Here is a 26,956-nt window from a genome sequence, read left to right on the forward strand (position 1 = left end):
TGCTGGAGGGGGGCGTTGGTCGGGCTGGGGTGTGAAACCAGCTCCCTGCCAAGCCCCAGGGGCTGTTATCACCACTCACCACGCTGCTTCCATCATATATCCTGTGCCAGCGCTGTGTCAGGCCCATCTTACATTTTTCAAAATGTCTTTAGCATCATTTCCTGAGCCTGAACATTTTGCTCGTGCTGCAAAACGGCATCTAAGCTGAGAACCATTTCTGCAAGTTTCACCCGGGGTTACGGGGACCACAGACTTCCAGAGGCGGCAACAAAAGCTTTTCTCTTATCAGCGGGTGAGAGTCAGCCCAGCTTTCCTGTAAAACCCCAGCAATTTGCAAACCAGAGATGGTTTGTGCATTTTCATCTAAGTAGAGACCTGCTCTTCCAGTTAAAAAAAAATCATGTAAGAATTAAACTCTCCCCACATAATTTAGCATCAGGTTATCTTCTGCAGCCATTCCTCCTTTCTCGAGGCTGGGAGGAGGCAGTTCGGAGGCACTGGGAGCTGGGCTCAGGGCACAGGTGGTGGGTGTGTTAGTCTCTGCTTAGCCTCAGCCCAGCTTTCTGTAATAATACAGCCTGACAAGATTTCTCCTCTCCGTTAGCCTTTCTCCTAACCCTTTCAGCTCTGCTTGCTGACATCATCCTGGCTGGATTTAAATAGCTAACTGTGCCATGTTCTCCTGGATACAAACCACCCGATTGGTCACCTCCCCAGCTGGCCTCTACCTACTGAAAGGCAGGAGGTAGAGCTTTGGGGCCAATGGCTGCCAGAGCTCAGCTGCTGCTGGAATCCAGTGGGTTTTCTGTCACTAAGGGAGGGAGAAACGTAGAGGTACCAGAGGTCTGTCCTGTGCATGGCTATACTTGCATGCCCAGGCAATGAACTGTGATCTGCTAATCTTACTATGTTCCGGGCATAAAGGGAAAAGATAGTGCACATCCTTTGCTCCCTCCTGTTGAACTGTAAGTAGATTATAAAATCAAACTCGGTGGCTAACTGATGGGATAATTTCAGTTCAAAGAAAAAAGGAAAATGAAAGAAAAGATGGATAGGAAATCTCAGAAAACTGAAGCCTCTCCCTTTTTATTTTGAGGATAGGTTAGCTACATCCTTGCGGTAGAGAGACATTGCATCAATATCAAGCTGAGTTTAACTCCACTGTGCTTAACAATGAATGCTTTTAATTATGAGGGGTTTTTTTAAAGTAATGAATTATGGGTTAAGCAGTCTGCTAGGCTGCAGTCATCTTCAATAATTCTTGCAAAGAAAAAGGTTATAAGAGAAAACTGATTGAAGAAGGTAAGAGTAAGATGAATGTAACCCACTGGAATCATATCATTCTAGAATTTTAATTAAGTAAATTTAAAAGCACTGGAGAGCCATCTACACAAATAACGGGCTGAACGTTATGAGGCTGTGTTTAATACTGCAATCATTATTCAAAGGAAAACTGAAAAATCTTAACCCTGTATGTGCAACGTGCAAAGAAAGTGAACACAGTGAGAGCAGGGGATGGGGCATGGAGAGAACCCTGGCTTCCTATTCAGAAAAGCATTATTAAAATCCCTGCAGAAGGTATGAGGTCTACAATACAGTATAATAGAAATTATGCCTACACATACACATACATATGCCTTTACGAAGAGATTAAGCCACAATCAATTCAAAAGATAAGGATAAAATTGAAAGCTCATTCCATTTTATACGGGCTAGAATTAATCCCTGTAAAGTCATTTACTCGTATGGCTGGATACTTGGAGTGGACTCTGCGTGGTGCAAGCAGTCACCTCTTAGCTAATTCAGGTCTCTCACCAGCCCCCACTCCTTGTCAGGCTAGGCCTCGGTCGTCTCACTGTTTAGGGTCAAGTACACCAAAGAATCGTATTCAGGAACACACACCTGATGGGTTAGAAATACAATCCACTTGGGACACTGATGAGGCCACTAGATGGAATACATTTACAATCCTAGCAACATTTGAATTCAGGCTTCCAGATCCTAAAGCAAAATCAGATAACCTCCTTATTCCAAATCATTAATACATAACCCATGAGTTAGTGACTGTACATTTCAGTGTTTCCTAAAGGAAATGTGATTTTCCTTGTTGAGATGTAATAACGCTGGGTATAGTGTTAGTTACATTATTCTTTATACTTTTTGTATATTTAGATTATTTCACAGCTTTTAAAGTGTACATGCCATTTGACCCAATAATTCTACTATAAGAGTTTATTCTATACATATGCTTATATATAAGTATTCTTTAAAATAACAAAAGATTGCAAACAACCTAAAAGTTCTTTAAGAAGCACTGGTACAGATACTATGCTATATCCATATGGGGGAACTACGCTGCCCATCCGTACGGGGGGAAACTACGGGGGAGACTATGCTGCCCAGGGACATGGAATCATCTCCACGATACGTTATTATGATGGCATGCAGGGAATATCTCTGGAAGCCTATACCCTGCTCCCTGACAGCAGCGGCCTCCAGGGAGGGATAGGGTGGCTGGGGACAGGAATGGGAGAGGAACTTGTTTTTAATATCATAACCAGTTTTTTTCCAGTTTTATAAGTCAGCTCTATTGGAATATACCATTTGATGAGTTTTGAAGAATGAATGTTATGCTCTTTTGTACTCTTCGATTTTGTGCATGTATTGCAAAAATTAATTTTAAGGCAAAATATCTGTTTGAGCTAGATTCTTCAGAAGTTCTATGGAATAAAGTATTTACATAAGATACCTCCTTTGGTCTATGAACTAGTGGTAGAAGGCAGCTACTTTAGGAAGATTACTTATTCTGATCTGAAAGGTAAATGTCCCACATGCTAGTGAATTACCCGGGAAAGGTGTGAAGACTCAGCCCATGGAGGAAGGGTAAGCGGGGGAGAGGAGAAGGAAGGTGACCAGGAGAAAAGAGAGCCTGGGGGCTGCTCTCACTTTGATTATAACATAGGTAGAGGTGCTGCTAAAAGCACCTCTACCTATGTTAGAATCTGAATGATTGAGTCCCCCAAGATTCATGTGTTGAAGCCCTAACCCCCCAATGTGATGGTAATAGGAGGTGGGGTCTTTGGGAGGTGATTAGGTTTAGATGAGGGCATGAGGGTAGAGCCCTCATGGTGGGATTAGTGGCCTTATAAGAAGAGGAAGAGACATCAGAGCTTCCTCCCTCTGCCATGCGAAGATACAGTGAGAAGATGGCCATCTGCAAGCCAGCAAGAGGACTCTCACTAGAACCCAACTATGCAGGCACGCTGATCTAAGACTTTCCAGCCTCCAGAACCATGAGACAAAGTTCCATTGTTTAAGACACCAGTCTATGGTATTTTATTGTGACAGCTCAAACGGATTAACATCACCTAGTACAGAGGATGAGACTAGAAATCTATTTTATAATCATGATATCAAAATTTAAGGAGGTCCTTCTGAAATGCCTGCTTGTGGCCCAGTGTTTCCAGAACCCTCTAAAGAAATATAAAAATTAGTCTGTGTGCTAATGCCAGTGTAATGTTCTAATTGTACCTTCCATCAGCTTAGGAGGTGGAATTCCATTTTACTGCAAGTGGTTTGAAATTTACGTTGTCAGCTTGGTCTGGGTACTTTGGCTCCTGCTCTACCAGAAAGGCCCTATGAGGTACGGGCAGCAAAGGAGGAAGACAGAGCCAAGGCAAGGGGCTGGGAGGGCCACAGCACGGGAACATGGCGCATTAACCCCACCAGAGAGAGGCAGGCCAGTGGCCAACTTCGTGTGAGGAAGAGGCTGGAGATACCGTTATGGTCCTGCCTGTGCTACCTGTGGCATTATCAGTATGTCCCCAAACACTGTCACGTCCTTCTCTGCTTCACATTTGTGCACCTGTTTCCTCACCTAGAATGCAAGCTTCCCAAGTGGAGAGGCTCTTTTCGCCTTCTTCTCCTCCTTCTCTTTTTATGCCCAAGTCCTCAGCAAACATGAAGAAAGAAAAAGGAAAGAAGGAAGGGCAGAGGGGGCAGAACTATTGGCCTAAGTGTCAGTGGAGTTAAGGTAAGTAAAAGGTAAGGTAATTATACAATTTAAATTAAGCAGAGCTAAAATTTCTGAATTTCAGTCTTTTTGACAATATATCTAGAGGTGTTACATGGGAGACTGGTGAGTAGAAGCATGGCCCCCGAACAAAGAGAGGGCAGCCCTGCACCTTCAAGTCTCACCATGTTCATATGGTGAAGGTAAGATGACTTTGCCGGTGGCTGCAGCTCCACCACTGCCTAGCTGTACAGGCTTGAGCACCTAACTCCCTGGGCTTCATTTTACTCATCTATAAAATGGGGCTAATAGTACCTTCCTCACAGAGTTATGGTGAAGACTAAATATAATATATATCATATACATACAAATATGTAGTAATATATGTGTGGGCTCAGCATACTATCAGGCACGTACAACAGTGGGTTGCAGTTAATAGGATAATTGATGTTGTTTAGTAAAGATGAGATTTATTCTACATTCCGATGGCTGTACAATCAAGGTCCATGAAAAGATCTGAATATACTACACATATAGGGATGCTAGTCACTAAAACGTGCATACAGGAAAGATCCCATTTCCTGCCATAATTATTGCTAGAGGAAGAATTCATGAGAACAGCCTTGTGAAGGCAATATTTGCCATCACCCCGTGAGTGCAAGGCAGCCTCACCTTTTGGAGATACTGAGCACCTCCACCAAAGGCAGAGTAATTCCTGCATCAATATATTATATTCATGCAATGGACTCATCTATCTAATGCGAATTCAATTTAGAGGACACTGCCAGACAGAATTAAATATATTAGTTTGAAAAATTACAGAGAAAGTATGTTTATAGCAGTTCCATTTGACTGAATCAATTTTCTAAGTGTTTTTCTTTTAAGAGTCCTAGAAATCTTGCTTATAGGGTGTGCCTCCAAGATAGACTTTGCATTACACCATCTGCTGCAAGAAAGAACCCCAGAATGTTTTATTTTTGGCCTTCAATAGCTGCCCAAGGGGACTGCCGCAGGAGAAAAGTGCGTGAAATATCACTTATCACAGACATTTCCACTAGCAATTATTCCAGCCCTTACCTGGATTATTAATCCGCGTATTTTAGGGAGATCAAAATTATAGCAAAGGGGTTATGATTGGTCATGACTAATGAGAAGATCTCAAATACTAAATGGGGATAGCTCACATGATGGCACTAGCTCTAATTAAGATTTTTATGCAAGAAATAACAATAATCTTTTAGGAAGCACCTGCCATTGGCCGGACTTCGCACAAGGCACTTCACATGTACCTAATCATTCATTCCTCATGTCAGGGCTGAAGGGTTTACTTTATGGATGATGAAATTAAGATTCAGCAAGGTTCAGCAAGGTTAAAATAAGTTGTCCAAGTCCCACATCTAGTCAATGGCAAAGCTGGCATTGGAACTCAAGTCTGGTTGACCCCAAGCATATGCTCGTTGGCATCCTACTGATCTATCAGGTTCAACAGGTAAAATCATGAAATATGTGATTTTCCCCTCCAACATTTTCAGAGATATCCCCTTAGCATAAATCCAATCATTTAACAAATATTTATATTTAAAAAATTATAGCCACCTTAGAACAATTCTCTATATTTAAAGGGTATATTTGGAGAAGGTATAGTGTCTTCTTAATGGAAAAATTTCCCACTGGATGAAACTCAAGTCCTCCATTTTAAGATTTAATATTCTTTTTGAGGAGAGTTATCTCCTTTACTTTGTAGTAAATAAAAAATCATAACAAAAAACTAGAATATGGATCTGAGAAGTATTCAAAATACAATTCAGAATGAGATTCTTTATGGCAAAACTAAAAACAATGGAGAATAAAATGAGAAAATATAACATTTACAGAGGTCTCGAAAGAGATTAGAGAGAATGCAATATTAAAATAGGTAATAGCTGGGAATATTGTAGAATTAATTAAAAAACACAAATCCTCACACTGAAGGAGCACAACAAACACTGAATAGAATAAATAAAATACACCTCACTTAGATACATATGGTGAAACTAAGGAAAACTTCAAAAAAAAAACTTAGGAAAACTTAAAACAACCAGTAAAAATAAAAGGGGGGGGGGACATTGTTTGTCAAGGAACATCAATTAGACTGAGAGTTGACATCTCAGCAGCAAAAACTGAGGCCAAAATAAAGTAGGAAGAAATCTTAAGAATTGCTGACCTACAATCCTATACCCACTTAAATTATCATTTAAGAAAATAAAGACATTTTCACACAGGGGCTAAGAGAATCTTCCATTCACAGATTCTTTAAGAAAGAACTACATAAAGATGTACTTCAGGGAATAGGAAAAATGAACCAGTGAGAAAGGATTCAAGAAGCAAAAAATTCACAATGAACAACCTAAAAATAACATTAGGAAACAATTCCATTTATACTGGCATCAAAAATAGTAAACTACTTAGGAATAAATTTAACAAAAGTACAAAAAAAGTACAAAAGTGCAAAACTTGTATTCTGAAAACTATAAGATATTTTTAAAGGAAATTAAAGAATCCCTAAATAAGTGGAAAGACATCCCATGCTCATGGATTAGAAGGTTTAATATTATTAAGATGACAATACTTGCATATTCATCTACAGATTTAATGCAGTGCCTAGCGGGCTTCCCTGGTGGCGCAGTGGTTGAGAGTCCGCCTGCCGATACAGGGGACACGGGTTCGTGTCCTGGTCCGGGAAGATCCCACATGCCGTGGAGCGGCTGGGCCCGTGAGCCATGGCCGCTGAGCCTGCACGTCCGGAGCCTGTGCTCCGCAACGGGAGAGGCCACAACAGTGAGAGGCCCACGTACCAAAAAAAAAAAAAAAACTCCAGCTAGCTTTTTGTTTAGAGATTGAGAAGATAGTACTAAAATTCAAATGTAAGTCCAAGCGATCCAGAATAGCAATCTTGAACGAGAAGAATAAAGTTGAAGAACTCACACTTCCAGATTTCAAACTTATTACAAAGTTACAGTAATGAAGACAGCGTGATACTGGATTAAGAATAGAACTGAGTCCAAATATTAACCCTATACTTATAGTCAACTGATTTTCAACAAGGGTGCAAAACATTCAAAGGGGAAAGAATAATTGTTTTCAACAAATGGTACTTGGATAACTGGATAGCCACATGTAAAAGAATGAAGTTGGACCTCTTCCTCACCCTACACACAAAAATTATTAACTCAAAATTATCATAGACCTAAATGTAAAAGCTAAACTATAAAATTCTTAGACGAAACATAGAGATAAATCTTCATGACCTTGGGTTAGGCAAAACGTTCTTAGATATGATACCAAATGCACAAGCAACAAAAGAAAAATATATAAACTGGGTCATCAAAATTAAAAACTTTTGTGCTTCAAAGAACACCATCAAGAAAGTGAAAAGATAACCCACAGGATGGGAAAAAATATTTGTAAATCTTGTATCAGATAAGATTTGTATCCATAATATATAAAGAGCTCTTACAACTCAATAATAAAAAGACAAATAGCCCAGTTTAGAAATGGGCAAAGGATCTGAATCTCTAAAAGAAATATACAAATGGTCAATAAATACATGAAAAGTTGCTTAACATCATTAGTCAGTAAGGAAATGCAAAGCAAAATCACGAGATACCACTTGAAAACATTATGTTAAATGAAAGAAGCCAGTCGCAAAAGACCATTTATTATATAATTCCATTTCTATGAATGCCCAGAATGGGCAAATCTATGCATATAGAAAGCAGGTTAGTGGTTGCCTAGGGCTGGGAAGACTGGAGGAAAATGGGGAGTGACTGCTAATGGGTATGAGGTTTCTTTTGGAGGTCATGAAAATGTTCTAAAATTGATTCTGCTGGTGGTTGTGCAAGTCTGTGAATTCACTAAAAACCACTGAGTTGTAAACTTTAAATGGGTGAATTGTATAGTGTGTGATTTATATCTCAACACAGATGTTTTAAAAAGAAGCAAATGGAGAGTAAAAATATTGATAAATATACAGTAAATCTAAATAAGCATTGAATGTCCATAATAATCGTAACAAAAGCACTAACAGAAGTTATGAAAAAAGATGGAACTAAAATACTAGAAACAATAATATGTGAGAAGAGAAGAAGAATGATTAGAGATGAAGCGTCCTAAGGTCAATATTTAGTTTGAAAGGAAGGTGAGGTGTATGGATTAACCTACCAGATTGTTGAACAGTATGCTTGCTAAATTTAACAGTAAGCAGGAAAAAGTAGAAATATAATCACTTGAAAGAAAAAGAATCGATCAGTTCTGTAGAAGTCAGAAAAAGAGAAAAAAAACCAACATGGTGAATGGAAAGCATAAAATAAGCTTAAAGAATAAATTCATCACAATATGTAATCACAATAACGTAAATGGGCCAGTTAAAAGACTGAAGCTCAGATTTAATTTAAATAAATCCAGCTATATGTATTTTTTTTTAATGCATTTCTGGGCTTCCCTGGTGGAGCAGTGGATAAGAATCCATCTGCCAATACAGAGGACACGGGTTCAAGCCCTGGTCCGGGAAGATCCCACATGCGGCAGAACAACTAATAAGCCCGTGCGCCACAACTACTGCAGCCTGCGAGCCTAAAGCCTGTGCTCCGCAACAAGAGAAGCCACCGCAATGAGAAGCCCATGCACCACAACCAAGAGTAGCCCCTGCTCGATGCAACTAAAGAAAGCGCATCTGCAGCAATGAAGAACTAATGCAGCCAAAAATAAATAAATAAATAAATTATTTAAAAAATGCACGTCTAATTGTTTGTTCCTCGTAATTAGGATGCAATTGCACCTGAATATTTTTCCTTTTCTTGTTCCTGACTTTAACTGGGATGCTTTTAGCATTTCACCATAAAGAAAAATATTTGTTTAGGATTATGCTAGATACTCTTTTTCAAGTTAAGGGATTTTCCTTCTATTCCTAGGTCACTAACAGAAATACATTCAGACTGTTGACAGAAAATACTTGTTAATTTAGAATTCTATACACAAACTATCATTCAAGAATGAGGATAAAATAAAAAGATATACCATTTACAACACTCTAAAAAACTATATGATACCTAGGAGTAAGTTAACAGAAGATGTGAAAAACTTTCATGGAGAAAACTCTAAAAGTTTATTGAAATACATAAAAATAACAAATAAATGGAGAGATGTAACATATTCATGTATGGGAAGACAAGAGCTTAACAGTAGTAGTTTTCCTAAATTTACACCACAAACTTAATAAATGCTATTAAAAATCCTGGGGGAATTTTTTTTTATTGACCTTATAAGCAGATCATAAAACCTACTCAGAAGAGTAAAGAGCCAAGAACAGCCAAAACTATTTTGAAACGAGAAAGGATTCACACTAGCAGATACCAAGATTTATCACAAAGTTATAGTAATTAAAATACTCTGATATCAGCATTTGGATAAATAGATCCATGGGACAGGTTTTCTGAAAAAACAAGAAATACTAACATATACATAGGAATTTGGAATATGACAGAGGTGACATTACAAATCAGTGGGGAAAGGGTGACTAATAAATGGCACTGGGACTATTTGCTAATAATATTTTCAAAGGGAAAAATTAGATTCATACCTCACAGCATGCACAAAAGTAAATTTCAGAGATGTTAAGGGAAAGCTGTATACATTTAGACAGACTATGGAAACTATATACAACATCCTAGAAGGGCACAAAGTGAAAATCATCATGGAAAAGTGATAAATTGAACGACATAATTTTTAAAACTTGTCCATGACAAATGACATCAATAACAAAGTAAAAAGACAAACACAGACTTAGAAAAAGTATCAGCAACCTACATTTCAAAGATAACTACAGCCAACATTACAAAGATAACTATCCAAATTATATAATAGGTTCCTAAAAATAAGCAAGAAAAAATCACCAAACAGCAAAAAAGGCAAAGGGTATGAAGAAGCAATTAGTAGAAAAGGACATTTAACAGTCAATAGACACATGAAAATACTCTTGACTTCACTAGTGGTCAAGAAGGTGCAAAACAAATAGATACTGTTTCACACCTATTAGAGTGGAGAAAAAAATTTTAACTCTGACAATACCAACAATACCAGTTGTGAGAACGGAGAAATGAAAACTTTCATCCACTGCCAGTGGAAGTATAAAATGATCTAACTACTGCAGAAAGCAATTTGGCAATACCTGGTAAAGTTACTACATGCATAACCTATGATCAACAATTCCACCTTTATACATGAGATACATTGGCCCAAGGAAATACAAACAAAAGAACGTTCTTTTCAGCATTCCATGTAATAGCTAAAAAGTGGAAGCAAACTACCTGACCTTCAGGAGTAAAATGGGCAAATAAAATGGGAATTATTTATACAATGTCACCTTGCATAGCAGTTAACATGAGTGAACTAGATCTGTATCATCTACATAGATAAATCTAGAATACATGTGATAAGCTAAAACGATGCAAAGTAAATATTTATATGTGATATCATTTATATAAAATTTTAAATAAATGATACAATCATACATATTATTTACCAATACTACACTAAAGATACCAAAATCTTCCTGGTTATGATTCACATCTCTAAGGTGGAGAGAGAGGTGCCTTCTACCCCAGGTGTTCTAATACTACAACATCTAGAGAGGTCCTTGAATATACACATCATAAAAGGTAACAAGAATGACTAAGCTGCTTATGAGAATTTAGCACTATTATGTGCCTAAGTACAAAGCACCCTAAAGGACATCTTGGAGGTTCTGATATCAATGGCTAGTTCCTCTTCCCTAAGGAACTGATAATAATAACCCTCAACCAGTGGGGCTAAGAGATTGGCTCTGGCCCTGCTTCTTGTCTTCTTCTACAGGTCCTGGGTGGTTCTCCCTCACCCAGCCTGGCGTGCGCTGGGAAATCTCTTTCCTACTTCGGATGGATTCATTCCTGTGTTTCCTCTGGCACTCACCAGAAGTACAGACCAGACACTCCAAGTTTCACCTGCTGATTTCTGTAGAAAGTTCTACAGCCTAGCTCTGCCTCTCTGATCTATGCCCAGGGCCTATACTTGTGCCTATTCGAGAGTGCTGCTTCCCTGGGTGTGCTTAGCTTTCCTCTAGGTGCTGCAACGCTGGGCATAGGGGCTTTAAACCCCCTTTGGCTTGGAGTTACAGAACAATATTCCTTCCTGGGTTCCTCTATTAAATACACACACACTTTCATATATACACAAACACATGCTTACATACACAAACACATTATATAAACAATTGCACACATGTGCACAAACTCATATACACAAAGAAACACACACACACATACACACCTACACCACTCCCTTCTCTGCGACAGAAGCCGGGTTGCTTCATCAGTCAAGATCCACTATTGTGTAAATACTGTAGGGCAGATCTGATTTTAGAATGGAATGGAAATAACAGAATTTGCTATTCACAAACACATCAAATATCAAAGGACAACTGTGTGATACTGTTGGAACCACTATAACACAATAGATCCCCCCTCATACAAGCTCAAATTCTGTAAATTTTCTTTTTCCACTTTGGGAGCAGAGTTGATTCAATTATACTCTTCCATTACCATTACCACATGCGAGGCCCCTCTCTAGTTTTATTTTACTTTATTTTCTCCTTTGTGCCCCATTCCACTCTCATTTCCCATCCCTCCCGCCCCTCACAGGCATCCTCTGTAATGTATTTGACATTTGCCCGATTGTTCTTATCCTATTGCTTTTCTAGTAGGATGGCACAGCAAGACGATGCTTGTCTCTGATCCATTAGGCTGATTCATTTTTATTAAGAAGCCATAAAATTGTAGGTGTCGTGCGGGAGTGACGTCTGCTGTGGCACTGAGCGGCCAAATGATGTGCACAGCTGTTTAACGTGGTGGTGGGTCCAGATGTGTCTATTATATATACAGAACTCAGCTCCCAGGATCATGCGATTGTGGGGGAAAGACACTGTTTAAATCAGGAAAAGGCTGATTTGTTGTGAATGAATTGAGAGTGTTTTTGTCTGAGAGCAGAGGGTGCGGTGACTAACTGTTCCACGAAGCCTCCTTTCTGTGTGGAGTCTCTCTGGCCGAGCCCCACGTGCGGGCTCCCCTGTAACCTGGCCCATAGGTGGCAGTCTCCCTTCATCATTCCTGGACCGCAAACCTCCGGAGGGCAGACTGCCATATCGGGCTCTTTTGCTTTTTCCTTCGGTTTCCTAATATTTAATGTTCCCTCTGCTCAACTTCCCCTCCTCCCCACACAGAGGGCAGAGTGAGCAGAGCTGATGACAAAAGAAACTTCGTGTGGAATCAGCCAAATCAGAAGACCTGGGTTGTGCCCCTCTCCTGGCAGTTGTTCTGGAGTTGCCCTGAAGCCCTCTTGCAGAACTGCTCTGTAAATTACAAGGAGTGACTTTCACTCTAAACAGACAGTAAAGCCTTCGCAAATTGTCATATTTTTAAAAAGCAATCATGTTGATGCAAATCTTTATCCTCTGTTTTGTCTCGCCCCCAGCTCTCTGCCGACACACACCGACAGATTTGGGATTAATCTTTAAGAGTGGGTTGCAATCAGACATTCTCCCCACAGTGTGCCCCAGCCTTCACCAGCCCCTCACAGAGCCTATTTGACAAGATAGAGAACAGTCACAAGCAGACATGTGGAGCGTGTGTGTGTGCGCGCGCACACGCAAGTGTATGAATTCTCTTGCCCCTCTCCCCTGCGCAGAAAATTCTAGATGGAGGATTCAGAAGAAAACCGAGACATCAAGAAGAGGCACCACCTTCTCCCCTTCCTTCCACTGCACTCACCCTGCACCCAAGAACGAAGGCAGGTGGAGAACTACCCCAGCCCCAGCCTGCCCAATGGGCTTCTAATCAGCCAGCACTGCACTGTCTGGCCCCCACTGTTTCTGGAGCCAAAGGAAGTTTCAATCATTAGCAAGTGTCAAATCGCCTGAGGATTGGGTCTGTCTGAGATGCCAAATGGAGCGGTTCATTAGCATCTGTAAAAACTGCCTCAACCAAAACTGTAGAACCCAGTGCTAGGGTGGGTTTTGTGTACTCCACTTGAATTAGCAAGTAGAATGCCTTATTAATCTCATCAACACCTGGGTTCTGAAAGGAAAAGCCTTCCTTATCTGTGCTGGAAGGAGGGTTTCCCTGCTTCTAGGTGCTTCTCTCCAGACTAGAGACCTGGTTAGATGCCTTGTCCCCTCCTCCTTCCCCAGAGGTGGGGAGGGCTCAGAGACTGTTGCTTAGGCTTTGGGATAATGAAGGTCATGGAAGCCCTGAGTGTTACAGCCAGCTTTCCTGACTCAGAAGTAGCCAGTGGTTGGCCTCTTCTAAAGGTGGCCAAATTCATGTTCCTCCAAAGGACTAGACCCTGGGGTAGGTGTGGGGGCAGGGTTGGTGGAGGGGGTGGAGGTGGAGGGGCTGGAGGAGGGATGGAACCTGGCTCAAGTTGGAACTTGACAGAGCAGTGGCCATGACAGGCAAGCCTCTGTCACCACAAGGAACCTTCTTTTGTCATACTGTCTTGGATGTTTGGCCACTCTAGGGCATGCATGTGCATTCACTGGGTGTGGTTCTGAGGAACCAAAGCCAGTCTCTTCTTGCCAGGCTGACTTCAGGGAAGACAGTCTCTCCAGTCTAGCTGGGCGGTGTTCAGACGCGCCTGGTGGCTGGAAGCCTGTGAGGGGGCCCAGCCTGTCAGGAGCACTGCCCTCTGGGCACATACCCACAAGGGAGCTGAGGCCACCTCACTTTCACTCCTAGTTATTTTTGAGGTGGAAAGATCTGATCATTTATGAGATAGTCTCCATCAGGAAGTCCCGCTGGCTCAGCGGCCACGTTCATTTATGACACAGGAGATCATGAGTTGAAATCAATTTGCAAAAAGCTGTGGATGAAAGTGTTGTAAAGAAACTGGATTTCAGGTTAATTTCTTCTATCTGAATCAGAACTTAGTCGATTACAATTCCATATTGCTTTACCATTCTCCATCCTCCGCTGACCTTGGGGGTGCCTACCAACGTGGGAAGCGAATGCAGATCTAACGACATACAATCTTTCGTTTCTTTAGACCCTTTTCCTTGAAAAGCTAGCTCTGTGAATTCAGATTTTCTTTCCTCATATGAAAAAAGAACTGCTTAACAGCACCACCAATCCTCAAAGTCTATAAAGTAAAGCCTTAGCAAGGTATTTAAATTCTGCTGGAACCTGAGCCCGGCAGCCTTTCCCACGTCATCTCCCACCACTGATGTTTTATCAGACTCATCCCAGTTCTGCAAATACCAGGTGCGTTTCCACACCTCTGTTGTCTCTGCCCGTCCCTCAGCCTGGGTGCCCTCTCATCCTACTCCAGGTGATGGGATCCTACATATTCCTCAAGGCCTGTCTCACTCATGAAGCCTTTTCCATCTGGAGCAAGTTAACCAGCACCACTCTGTGCTCTCAAGGGCCCTTTGAACCTCCATCCCATCTGTGCGCACAGCCTGGTGGGTCAGCAGCCTGCATGTGTGCCTGCCTCTCTCCTTCACAATCCTGAGCTTCCTGTGAGAGGCAGCCACATCGCACTGTATCTCCTCTAACACCCAGGCCAGCATCACCCAATGAGTAAAGCTCAACGATTGTTGGTGGGATTTGCAGTCAAACCACGTTAGCTTATAAAAATAAACATAGGGGCTTCCCTGGTGGCGCAGTGGTTGAGAATCTACCTGCTAATTCAGGGGACACGGGTTCGAGCCCTGGTCTGGGAGGATCCCACATGGTGCGGAGCAACCAGGCCCGTGAGCCACAACTGCTGAGCCTGCGCGTCTGGAGCCTGTGCTCCGCAACAAGAGAGGCCACCATAGTGAGAGGCCTGCGCACCGCGATGAAGAGTGGCCCCCACTTGCCACAACTAAAGAAAGCCCTTGCACAGAAATGAAGACGCAATACAGCAAAAATTAATTAATAAACTCCTACCCCCAACATCTTCTTTAAAATAAATAAATAAATAAATAAAATAAACATAAATGTCAGAACTAATCCTCCCCCATTCAATGCAAGAGGCCCCACGGATTCACATTAACAGAAAAAAAAATTAGTAATTTAAAACTAGAAATGAATTAGCTAATGAAGAGAAAGATAGAGTGCTCAGCCTCTCTGGAATTCAAAGATTTGTTTGTGAAAATAAGGAAATGCCAAATTTGGCAAATCAAATTAACGATTTAGAAGAAATTACAATGGTCATTGTTGCCAGGGTCACAGTGAGACATACATTGTCAGGGCTGCTGGCGATGCCATGAGTACAGCCCCTCTCAAAGTAATTTTATGAAATGTCTCAAGAGCCTTACAAATCGTCACTCACTTTGACCAAGCAACTCCCACAAGAATGTATTGTAAGGTGACAAGCTGTGATACAGATGAAGAGTTGTGTTTATTAAATGTTCATTGCAGCCAGCATGATTTATATATTAAGTTGATAATAACCTAAATAGCTAATAATATATAAATGGTTCAATAAATAATAGTGGATCTGTGTAACGTATACTGTGCATAAGGATGAATTTTTAAAATATTTACTGTCATGGGAAAATTCATATGATAGAATGTTAACTGAAAAAATAGGACATAAAACTGAATATGCATTAAGATCTCAAATGTGATGTTATATGTGTATATATATCTACATACATGTATACGTACTATATATGTGTATATAACTTGTGCTAATACAATAGACTCTAGCCACATGTGCTCATTGAGCACTTGAAATGTGGCTAGTCCAAAGTGAGATGTGCTGTAAGTATGAAATACATATGTGATTTCAAAGACTTAGTAAGAAAAAATAATGTAAACTACTGTGTTAATAATTTTATATTCATTATATATTGAATGACAATATTTTAGATATATTGGGTTAAATAAACTGAATTATTAAAGTTAATCTCACCCGTTTCTTTTTACTTTTTAAAATATGGCTTCTAGAACATTTAAAATTACATGTGTGACTCACATTCTATTTCCATTGGACAATGCTGTGTTGGGCAATTACATTTAAAAAAAGATGAAGAAAATTGCTAGTTGAGGTTATCCCTGGGTTTTAGAATTATAGGTGATTTTAGTTTTGTTCTTTAAACTCTTCTGTACTCTCTGTTTTTTCAATGAGCGTATACTTCCAGTGGTTCACTTCTTTGGGGGAACCTTCTCCAACCTTCCAGATTGGTGTTAGATGCATGCATGACTCTATACTTTTTCTCTATGGCACTTACTAGAGTTTGAAATTATATGCTGTCTGATCACTTGATTCATGTCAGCCTCCTCAGCAGACCATACAGTTCACAAGTCTGGGACCTGTGCCTGTTTTGCTCATCTTTGCATCCCCAGCACTTAGCTCAATGCATAGTATTTAGTAAGTATTTAATAAATACTGGTTGGATCAATGAATGAATGAATGAGCAAATGATTAAAGAAAAACATGTTAGTGTTCAAAAACAGAAAAGTTCAAGTCACTGCAACTATAAAATCAAAGTAAATCATCGTGTAAGAGAAGTATTTGCAAAAAAAAAAAAAAAGGAAAAGGGCTTCCCTGGTGGCGCAGTGGCTGGGAGTCCGCCTGCCGATTCAGGGGACACGGGTTCGTGCCCCGGTCCAGGAAGATCCCACATGCTGCGGTGCGGCTGGACCCGTGAGCTATGGCTGCTGAGCCTGCGCGTCCGGAGCCTGTGCTCCGCAACGGGAGAGGCCACAACAGTGAGAGGCCCGCGTACCGCAAAAAAAAAAAAAAAAAAAAAAAAAGGGAAGTATTTGCAAACTTCAGTAAAGGGATGGTCAGAACAGATTTTGGATCTGCTGCTGGGAATGCCACTCATCGAAGGCCCCGTCTGCTGTGCTCTGAGTCCATCAACAGTTCTGAGGCTGCCTTTCCAGGTGCTGCTCCCAGCCATTGACTAAGCAGGGCAGGGAGACTAAGGCACATCCGTTCCTGTGGGAGGTGGGACTCTTCCCACTGGTGATTTTGGCTTAAGGACTCCCATTGGCTTTGTCAGAACTTCCTTCCTTCCTTCCTTCCCTCTCTTCTTCTCAGGGGTCAGACCTTCATCACCATTTGGGGGCTTTCCCTGCTGCTTCTGGCTCCCTCCCCATTTTCTCTAATAAGTCACTTGCATGTCTGATTTCACCTTGTGGTTTGCTTCTCGGAGGACCCAAATAACACATTTGCTTCCAAAATCTAAAAATATATATTATTTACTTTTTTAATGGACCATACATGTACATTGCACAAAATTCAAACAGTGCAAAAGGTAAAAGGTAGGTATATTGGAAAACGAAAGTTTCTTTTGCATCCTTTTCCTACAGCCACCTGTTTATCTTCTAAATTCCCATGCCTTTCCCAGAAGTCAATCTCTATTCTACTCTTCCATACAATTGTAAAAACAAGACAACAGACCCCAAATGGAGTCACTTATGTCACCATAATGCGATAACTACAGTTGCAGCCACTCCCAGAAATGGAATCTTAAACCAGTCAATCAGGAATCACTTGAACAGCACTAGTTAGGTAATCTGCCTGAGAGACCCCTGCCAGCCCCTAAAGGAGAGCGACCTTGCCATAACCAATCCGATTTTTGCTAGTATAACTTCCTTGTTCCTGCTGCCTTCTGCCTGCAAAATCTTAACATTTCATACAGCTCCTCAGAGTTCCTTTCTATCTGCTAGGTTAGATGCTGCCTGATGCATGAATCATTGAATAAAAATAATAAGATCTTTAAATTTTACTCAGATGAATTTTGTTTTTTAACCCTGCATATACTATTCTTACGTTGCTTCTGTTGCTTAAGAGTGTATCTTGACTAGTATTCCATGACTTTATATATTACAGCTCACTCTTGTTATGGCTCCATAGTCCTTCCCTGTATTTCCACATTGATGAATATTTAAGTATTTACAATCTTTTGCCATGACTATTGTACTATTGTATATTTACTGTCTTTTCATTTATGTATATCTGTACATAAATTCCTAAAGATAAATGCCTAGAAGTGGGCTTGCTGGATCAAGGGTAAAGATGTGCTACATTTTACTGTTGAATTGCTTTCCACAGAGGTTAGACCAATTTATACCCCCAGCAGCGTGACTTTACAGCCTTTTGCCAACACAATGCGTTATCCATCTTTTCATCTTTGCCAGTCTGACAGGTTAAAGATGTAGCTTTGCAGTTCTCTTATTATATAAATGAAGTCAAGAATCTTTTCATACTTTTAAGAACAATTTTATTCCTTTTCTGTGAACTGTCTGTTCACATCCTTTGCTCATTATTCTATTGGGTGTTTTTGCTCTTTTAAAATTCTGAGAGTTCTTTATACGTTAGGAAATTAACACTTTGGTTGAGATATCAATGTGCTAGATTTTTCCCAATTAGAATTTGACTTGTCTTTCCTTTATGCTGTTTTTCTTTTGTTTTGTCAGGAAGAATTTTTAACATTTTAAAATTAGTTAAATTTATCATTCTTTTTCTTTTATAGCTTCTACATTTTTAGTCAGTTCGAAAGGCCTTCTTCATTCTGAGATTTTTTTTTTAATAATTATAATTATTTTTCTGAAACTTACTTTAAAAAATTTTTTAAAACTCCCATGTTTTCTTTTTCTTTCCTTCCTTCTTTCCTTTCTTCCCTCCATTTTAATATTTTACTCTTTCATCCCTCTATAATTAATTTTGGTGTAAGGTGTGAGGGATTTGGGGAAGAGACTATTAGTTATTAACCCAATATATTTCCTCTTCCTCTTGGGTACACAAGTAGACTACGTTTTCCCTCTTCCCTTGAGTTAGGCATGGTCATATAACTGAGTTCTGGCCGATGGCATGTGAAGGATTCATGTGACCCTCCTATCCTCTCTCCTTCTCTAGCTGCAATGTCTATTTACCATGGAGAAGGCCTTGAAGATGCAGGGGGCTTTGTGGCCCGGAATATGGGAGGCTTCTAGGACCTAACAGTTCCTGGCTGACAGCCAGAAAGGAAATGGGGTCCTCAATCCTACAACCACAAGGAGCTAAATTCAGCCAACAATCTGAGTGAGACTGGAAACAGATTCTTCCCTAGTCCATCCTCTAGAAGGGAATGCCACCTCACTGACATCTGAATTCCAGTCTTGCTAGACCCTGAGCTGAGAACCCTGTCATGCCATGCCTGGGCTTCTGACCTACTGAACTGTGAGCTAATTAAGTAGGTGTTACTTTAAGCCACTAAATTTGTGGTAATTTGTTTTGTGGCAATAGAAAACTAATACATCCCTTATATCTATTTTTTTTCAAATTTTTTTCAGACTACTAATTATTTTTGTTCAAATAAAGTATAAAAGTATATAATCAGCTCATCTAATTCTAAAAGAATATTCTGATAGTAATTTTATTGTTATTGTTTCACAGTTACAGATTAACTTGGGGAGAATTGACATCTTTACAATGTTGAATATTCCTATCCAAGAACATAACATCTTTCCTTTTTTAAAGACTTCATTTGCATTTGAAAGTTTTCTCTACTTAGTCTTTGCACAGTTCCCTTTTAAATTTGTTCTGAACAATTTATTTTTTGTACAACATGAGGTCTTTTTTCCATCACATTTTTAAACGGTTATTGTTTCTACATAATTAGATTATTATTTTCCTAATGTTAACTTTATACCAAGCTTTCTAAATAAATTTTATTACTATTTATAATAGTTGAATCTCTTGGATTCTTCAGGTAAACAATACTATCTTCAAAGAATGATAATTTTACCTCCTACTTCCAAGTTTTTACACCTCTTTTTTTTCTCTTTAATTATGTTGGCTAGTATTTCCAATATATTGTGAAATAATGGTAATAATACATATTATTATCTATTTCCTGGCTTTAATAGAATTGTTTCTTTTATTATGGATTTTTATATCTTATTTGTAGGTAAGATTAGGCTATGATTTTATTTACTTTTGGTGCTATTTTTGTTGGGTTTTAACATCAATCTTACACTGGTTTCATAAAAAGAATTTGCACCTTTGATTCTTTTCCTTCATTCTGAAACAATTTAAATAGCATTGGAGTTACTGGTTTCTTAAAAATTTCATATAATTTGCCTGAGAGACTCTATAGGCCCATTGCTCTTTGGGGGTTAGGTCATTAAAAACATTTTCTAATTCCTTCATGTTAATTGGTCTGTTTAGATTTTTCTTTCTGTTCTGACCAATTTTGGCAACTTATATTTTCTAGGAAAACATCCACTTAGCCATTTATTTGCATAGTTAAGCAAAGCAGCTACTTATGGTTCATTTTTTTAAATTTTGTATATTTGTGTTTTTGCCCCTTTTCTTGATTAGATTACCTAACATCTATATATATTTTATAATTTTCCCCCTAAAGAACCAGATCTTGGATTGATTGATTTGGTAGTATTGCCATCTTTCTGTTTTCTAATGTAGTAAGTTAAGCTTTTATCTTTAGTATTCTTTCCATCTGCTTGCCTTAGTTTTGTTGTTGTTTGGTTTTTATTTTTTAAATTTTTTATACAGGGGGTTCTCATTAGTCATCCATTTTATACACATCAGTGTATACATGTCAATCCCAATCGCCCAATTCATCCCACCCCCCACCCACCCCCGCCGTTTTCCCCCCTTGATGTCCATACGTTTGTTCTCTACACCTGTGTCTCAATTTCTGCCCTGCAAACCGGTTCATCTGTACCATTTTTCTAGGTTCCACATATATGCGTTACTATACGATATTTGTTTTTCTCTTTCTGACTTACTTCACTCTGTATGACAGTCTCTAGATCCATCCAAGTCTCTACGAATAATAAGTTAAGCTTTTATCTTTAGTATTCTTTCCATCTGCTTCCCTTAGTTTTGTTGTTCTTTTACTAACTTCCAGAACTTGATTCTTAATTTATTTTTATTCTTTCTCGCTTACTGATATAAATATTTAGGACTTCAAATTTCCTTCTGAGCACTGTTTAGCTATATACCATAGGTTCAAATATGTAACATACATGTCACCATTACTTTGTAGATTTTCTATGCTTTCTAATTTCCTCTTTGATCAAAAAGGAAATGGAGAGCTTAAATTCTCCAAACGATAAGGTTTTTAGATTTGTATTATTTAAAAATCAATTTCCAGTTTTATTGAAATATTGTCAGAGAATTTGACCTGCACTATTTCTACATTTTGCAAGTCAATGAAGTATTCTTTAGTTTAATAGAGTCACGTTTTGTGACTACTGCATGAGTACCTTAAAGAAGTTGCATTCTCTGATACAGTATTTGAATATGTGTTCCTTATGTTCCTTAGGTCTTTAATATTATTTTTATGTACTTGTCTGGGCTCAGATAAAAGAATTAAATTTTTCTACCATTAATATTTTTCTTTCTATTTCTCTTTGTATGTTCTGTACCCTTTGCTTCATAAATTTGTTGCTATATTATTTACTACATATCTATTTATAATTGCTAGGTCTTTGTTGTGGTTTACACCTTTATCATTCTAAAACATCATGCTTCTTGCCTTAAATTCAACCTTGTTTAATTTTAGGAATTCCAGTTTCTATTTTTCTGTTATTTGCCTTTGCTTTGTATGATCTTGCCTATCCTTTTATTTTCAAGCTTTCAAAGACACATTGTTTTACATGTGTGTTTTATGTATAGGCCACAGGGAATTTTACTTTGAGATCTAGTTTGAGTTTCTTACTTTACCTGAGTAGAAAATCTGGTCACCTCTAACCAGACTCTACTGGACTGGAACATTCTCCTCCCTGTCTTCTGTCCCTTGCTTCCAGCACCATCTCCCCTACATTCATTTCTCTAGTCCTTTCTGTTCTGCCTTCCAGTGACCTAGCATGTTAGCCTCCCTCAGCACAGGCCTCATACTAGACCACAACAAACACCCTCTGAGCCTAAATCAAAATGAAGAACATTTACTTGATAGTTGAGTATGAAAGTGTTATGTGTATGCTCCTACTTCAGCATAATGAGTAATATTTATATAAACCATACCATACACATGTATACGTATTTGGTATTTTGGGTGGAAGGCCTGGAAAGAATATTGTATTTGGGAGCTTTTAATTTGCAGAATCCACTAAAATTTACATCCTCTTCCTTATTTAGGGTAAATAAAAACTATTAGAGATAAAATAGACATATATTTGAAACATAAAACCCTCTGTTTATTCATGGTAAGAGTAGTTACTGCAAACCATGTTCAGTTGCAATGAAAGTGCATCATGATTAACTGTCTCAAATATCTATTTCCATATAACAAATTATCTAAAATTCAGCAGTAAAAGACAACCGTTGCATTATGTTCAAAGATTCTGTGGGTCAGGAATTTGGAAAAGGCTAGGTAAGAACAGCTTTCCTCTGCTTCAAAATGTCAGTCTCAGCTGGAAAGACCTGAAGCAGAGGAACTCCGCAACTGGGGACAGGCATCGTCTGAAGGTATCTTCACTCATGTGTCTGGTGGTTGATGGCAACTGTTGGCTGGGACCTCAACTGGGCCTGTTAGCCAGAACACCTACACCTGGGCTCTCAATGTAGCTGGGACTTCTTCTCCACAGCTAGTGACCATGGCAGCTCAGGGCTCCAAAGGCAAGAATCCCAAGAGAACCAGGCAGATGCTATATTGCCCTCTGTAACCTAGCAGCAGAAGACATAAAGTATAATTCTGGCCTTACTCTGTTGGCCAACAAGTCACTACAGTTGATCAACAAGTCACTAAGGCCCAGAATCAAGGGGAGGGAATACTCACCCTACCTCTTAATGGGAGAAGCATCAAAGAATTTTCAGATGTTTTAAACCCACTACATTCTCACTGCTCGTCACTGGGTCTCTCTATCTGTGTCTCTCATTCTCATTTTCTCTCTCACACACATACAACATCACATACAATCATACCCATACTCACAAACTTACATATAGTTGCTTGTCAATACTAGCTATCAGTATAAGGAACTAAACTGTAGTGACAGTTGTTGTGGCATTTTGTAAGCAATAAGAGCAAAACTGAAAAAAGTGAATATATCAGCTATTGACTAATAGCAAATATAAGATTATTCCATTTCCCAAAATATCTACAAATCACAAGGACAAAATTTTTTTAACCTTATGAACATTAATTTAAGAAAAATGTTTGAATATTGATAAGAGCAGTGATCTTTGTGCCATTTTGACTTTGCTTAGTCCCATTCCCTTTCCCCAGCTCAACAGTAGCCTTGAAAACCATCAATGGACAAAAATTTGAATGAAGTTACACAAGAGAAAGCCCAGAGTCATAAGAAGAATATAACTTGCTTCCTGTTTAATTTTCCATGCACTGGGCCACACTCCAGCCAGAGCCTCCCTGGCTTCACTTGTATTAGCCTTTTCCTCAAATCTCCCATGGCTTCTTTCTTTCTTGACATAAGGATTATGTATCCTTTGCTAAAATTTACTCTAAAAGGATGCAGCGTTTCTCTCTCTCTGATCCCATGACTGTTACCTTTGCTGTACCCACACCAACCTCTCATCCATTATTATCGCTTTGTTTCCTATATTCAATACTTCGTTTGAAATGCCAGGACCCATGACCTATGGTAAGCCATTTCATCCAAGTCTGGAAGTGGTGGGAGGAGCCAGAATCTACAATATGTTGCCACTGTGAGGTGGCAGCCAAGGAGGAGGGTCTGGCATAACTGCCTGAATGCAAGTAGCTTCACTCAACCGGTGATGGCCCCATTTGGAGCAGAACAAGTGGTTGAGGGTCCAAGAGGCAGTGGCGCCAGAAGAATGTGAGAAGATGGGACATAATATGCATGTCCCATCCATCTGGTAGCTCCCAAATCTATATCTGCTTTGACTTCTCTCCTCATCCTCAGACCTACATCTCCAATAAAAGGTCCCAACAGCAGTTCAAAATCAGTGTGTCCAAATCCTAATTATTTTACCCCTTCTACCAAAACATGCTTCCGTACCACATACCTTAACCCAGTGAAGGGTGTCACCATCCATTCATAACCAAGCCACAAACATAAACTTATTATGAATTCTCTTTCTCCATCACTCCTTATCAAATCATCAAATACTCCATATTTTATCTCCTTAATGGCTCTCAAAGTAATACAATTGTTCCTATCCCATTTGCTATCATAGAGGTATAGCATTTAAAATGACATCTGGCACCTAGTAAGTACTATCATCTCTCAACTGTATCACTGAAATAGATTTCTAACTGCTCTCTCTGCCTATATACTTGCTCTCTCTGAGCCACTCACCACACTCCAGGAGAATCTTTCTAAAATAGAAATCTTATCATATCACTCTCTTTAATAAGTATTTAGTGGTTCCCCACTGAAGTTTAGGATAGAGTCCAACTTCTTTAATGGGGCTGACAATCATCCTTAAAGGTTGACCTTGGCCTATTGCTCAAACTTCAGCTTTTCCCAATTCTCACTCAATGCCTTAGCCAAACTAAATTTTTGTAATTCTCTACAACTGTCACGTCCTCTTTCACCTCTTCTTGTGCTTCTCCCCTGTTTGGAGTACCTTCTCTCTGCCACCACCACTCCCCCAGCTTACACCTGTTCATCCTGCACACCTCAGCTTAGACATTAACTCTCAGGGAAGACTTCCCTGACTACCTGCCATCATCGGCCACATGATCAGTTATAACTGTATCCATCAGCTGCACATAACAGAATCCTCACTGACAGCAAGTTAAACAAGTTGAGGGTTATCTTACACAAGCCATGAGAAGGTAAGTGGTTCCTGATGTTGGTTTAGCTTCTCAGCGATGAGGTCAGAGACCCAGGATCCATCTATCTTTCATTCTATCATCGCTACAGGTTAGTACTTTACTCCAAATGTGTGGCCTCATGGTGTAAAGATGGCTCCTGACATCACATCTATGTTCAAGGAAGAAAGAAAAGAGGGGAAAGCAAACACTACACCAATAACTCCACAGTAGACTTCTGTTGATCTCTCATTGGGCACGGCTATGTCACATGGCCATTCCAACTGCCAGGGAAGTGGAGAAAGTGAATACTTAGAATTTCTTAGCCTCCACAGTAGAAGACAGCCAGCGAGAAGGAGTTCAGCCATGACTGGTATGATCTATCACAGTCTACTACACCCCAGAGTGGGTGGACACCCCAGATCTGGTGTCCAATTTTTGCTTATTACAAATAGTGTTGAGATGAACACGCTTGTAGATATCTTTCTGTTGAATATATACCCAGAAGTGGAACTGCTGATCATAGGGCATCTTCAGCTTCGGTAGACACCACCAGACAGTTTTCCAAACTTGTATCCTTTTCTCCCCGCGCCCCCACTAGTAGTGTCTGAGCATTTTAGATCCTCCAAATCTTCAACACCTGTTTTTGTCAATTATTTAAAATTTAGTCATTCTAGTATTTATATGTGGAGTGCTGTGGTTTTAACTTGTATTACATTTTCACTTAATTTCCCTGATACTAATGATGCTGAACATCTTTTTCTATGTCTGTTCACCATTTTGATTACTCTCTTTCGTGAAGGGCAGTTTAAATCTTTGGTTCCTTTTTAAAAAAATGAGCTATCTATGGTCTTCTTATGGACATACAGGAAGTCTTTATATAGTCTAGATACAAGTCCATTGTCAACTATATACATAGAAAATATCTTCTTCCACTCCATGGCTTGTATTTCCATTTATTTAATAGTTTCTTTTAATAAGTGAAAGTTTTACTTTTAATGAAGTCCAATACAGTCAAGTGGTTGATTTTTCAATATTTTGAATTGAATTTTTTCAATACTTTTCAGTATTTTCCTTTAAGATAAATAGGCCAGAGAACACACTAATTAAGAAATAAGTGCCTACGCCAAGCCCATGAAGATATTCTAGATTATCTTCCAGAAGTTTACTATTTATCCTTTACATTTAGCTCTGTGATCCAGCTGAGATTGATTTTTGTGTATAGTGTGAGGTAGGTGTCAAGTTTTTCTTAGATGTATACCCAACTGACCTAGGATATTGTTTATTGAAAAGATCATCTTTCTCCCACTGCATTGCAATGGCACTTTTGTTGAAAATAAAATGACTGTGTATTTCTGGGTCTGGAATCTTTACTTTGTTCCTTTGGTCTATTTGTCTATATTTGAGACATTCTGTTTTAATTACTGTAGCTTTATAATAAGTCTTCATATTTGATGGTGCTAAAAAATGATTTTTCTTCTTCAAGGTAGTTTTGCTATTCTTGGCCTTTTGCCTTTTCGTATAAATTTTAAAATTAGCTTGTCAATTTCCACAAAAATCTGGGCTTTTGATTGGAATTGTATTTCATTCTCTCAGAGATAATCGCCTCCAATCCTGGCTGCCTTGATGTTTCTCCATGCTGTCAGACAGCAGTGTTTTAAGCACAGATTTATGGTTGTTCTTGACAGAAGGATAGTCTGATATCTGCCATTCCCTGGAGCAAGAAGCAGAAACACTTTGCAAACCTTCCCAATTCTATGAAAAAAGAAGTTCCATTAGAAGAAATTTATATGACAAACCTTGACTCTGCTGATAGTTTATGTAAAGTATTATTTTATGAAACTGGGTCCAGTTGACTGCAGTTGAGAGAAGACATGACCCAAACTGGGTTTAACAACAACAAAAAACAATTGGCTCACATAACTGAAAACTTCAGGAAGATCATTTTATACAAGATTTCAAAGGAAGTTTATCAGGGTCCAATTTTATCTCCATCTCTCTGCTCACTTCTTGTTGAATGTTGAAGCCATTCTGAAACAGGTTCATGCCCATCAGACGGCTGTCAGCAACTCCCAGAACTACACACTTCCAGGTCCACACCCAGTAGAAAGTGAGTCTTTGTCCCAGAATATCTGGGAAAATATCATTGGCTCTAACTGGACCACTGCTCATTCCTAAACCGATCACTTTGCCTAAGG

The 26,956-nt window shown here is 39.2% G+C and overlaps 1 long non-coding RNA gene across 1 annotated transcript; it reads left to right on the plus strand.

The window, feature by feature from the left end:
• Positions 1-829: 829 nt before the first annotated feature.
• On the plus strand, positions 830-8,738 carry LOC132437321 (uncharacterized). Its single transcript, XR_009522003.1, has 3 exons — positions 830-965; positions 3,882-4,033; positions 8,505-8,738. It is a non-coding gene; the product is annotated as an uncharacterized lncRNA (long non-coding RNA).
• The last annotated feature ends 18,218 nt before the right edge of the window (positions 8,739-26,956 follow it).

The sequence above is a fragment of the Delphinus delphis genome, chromosome 14 (genome assembly GCF_949987515.2).
Source record: "Delphinus delphis chromosome 14, mDelDel1.2, whole genome shotgun sequence".
Taxonomy (NCBI): domain Eukaryota; kingdom Metazoa; phylum Chordata; class Mammalia; order Artiodactyla; family Delphinidae; genus Delphinus; species Delphinus delphis.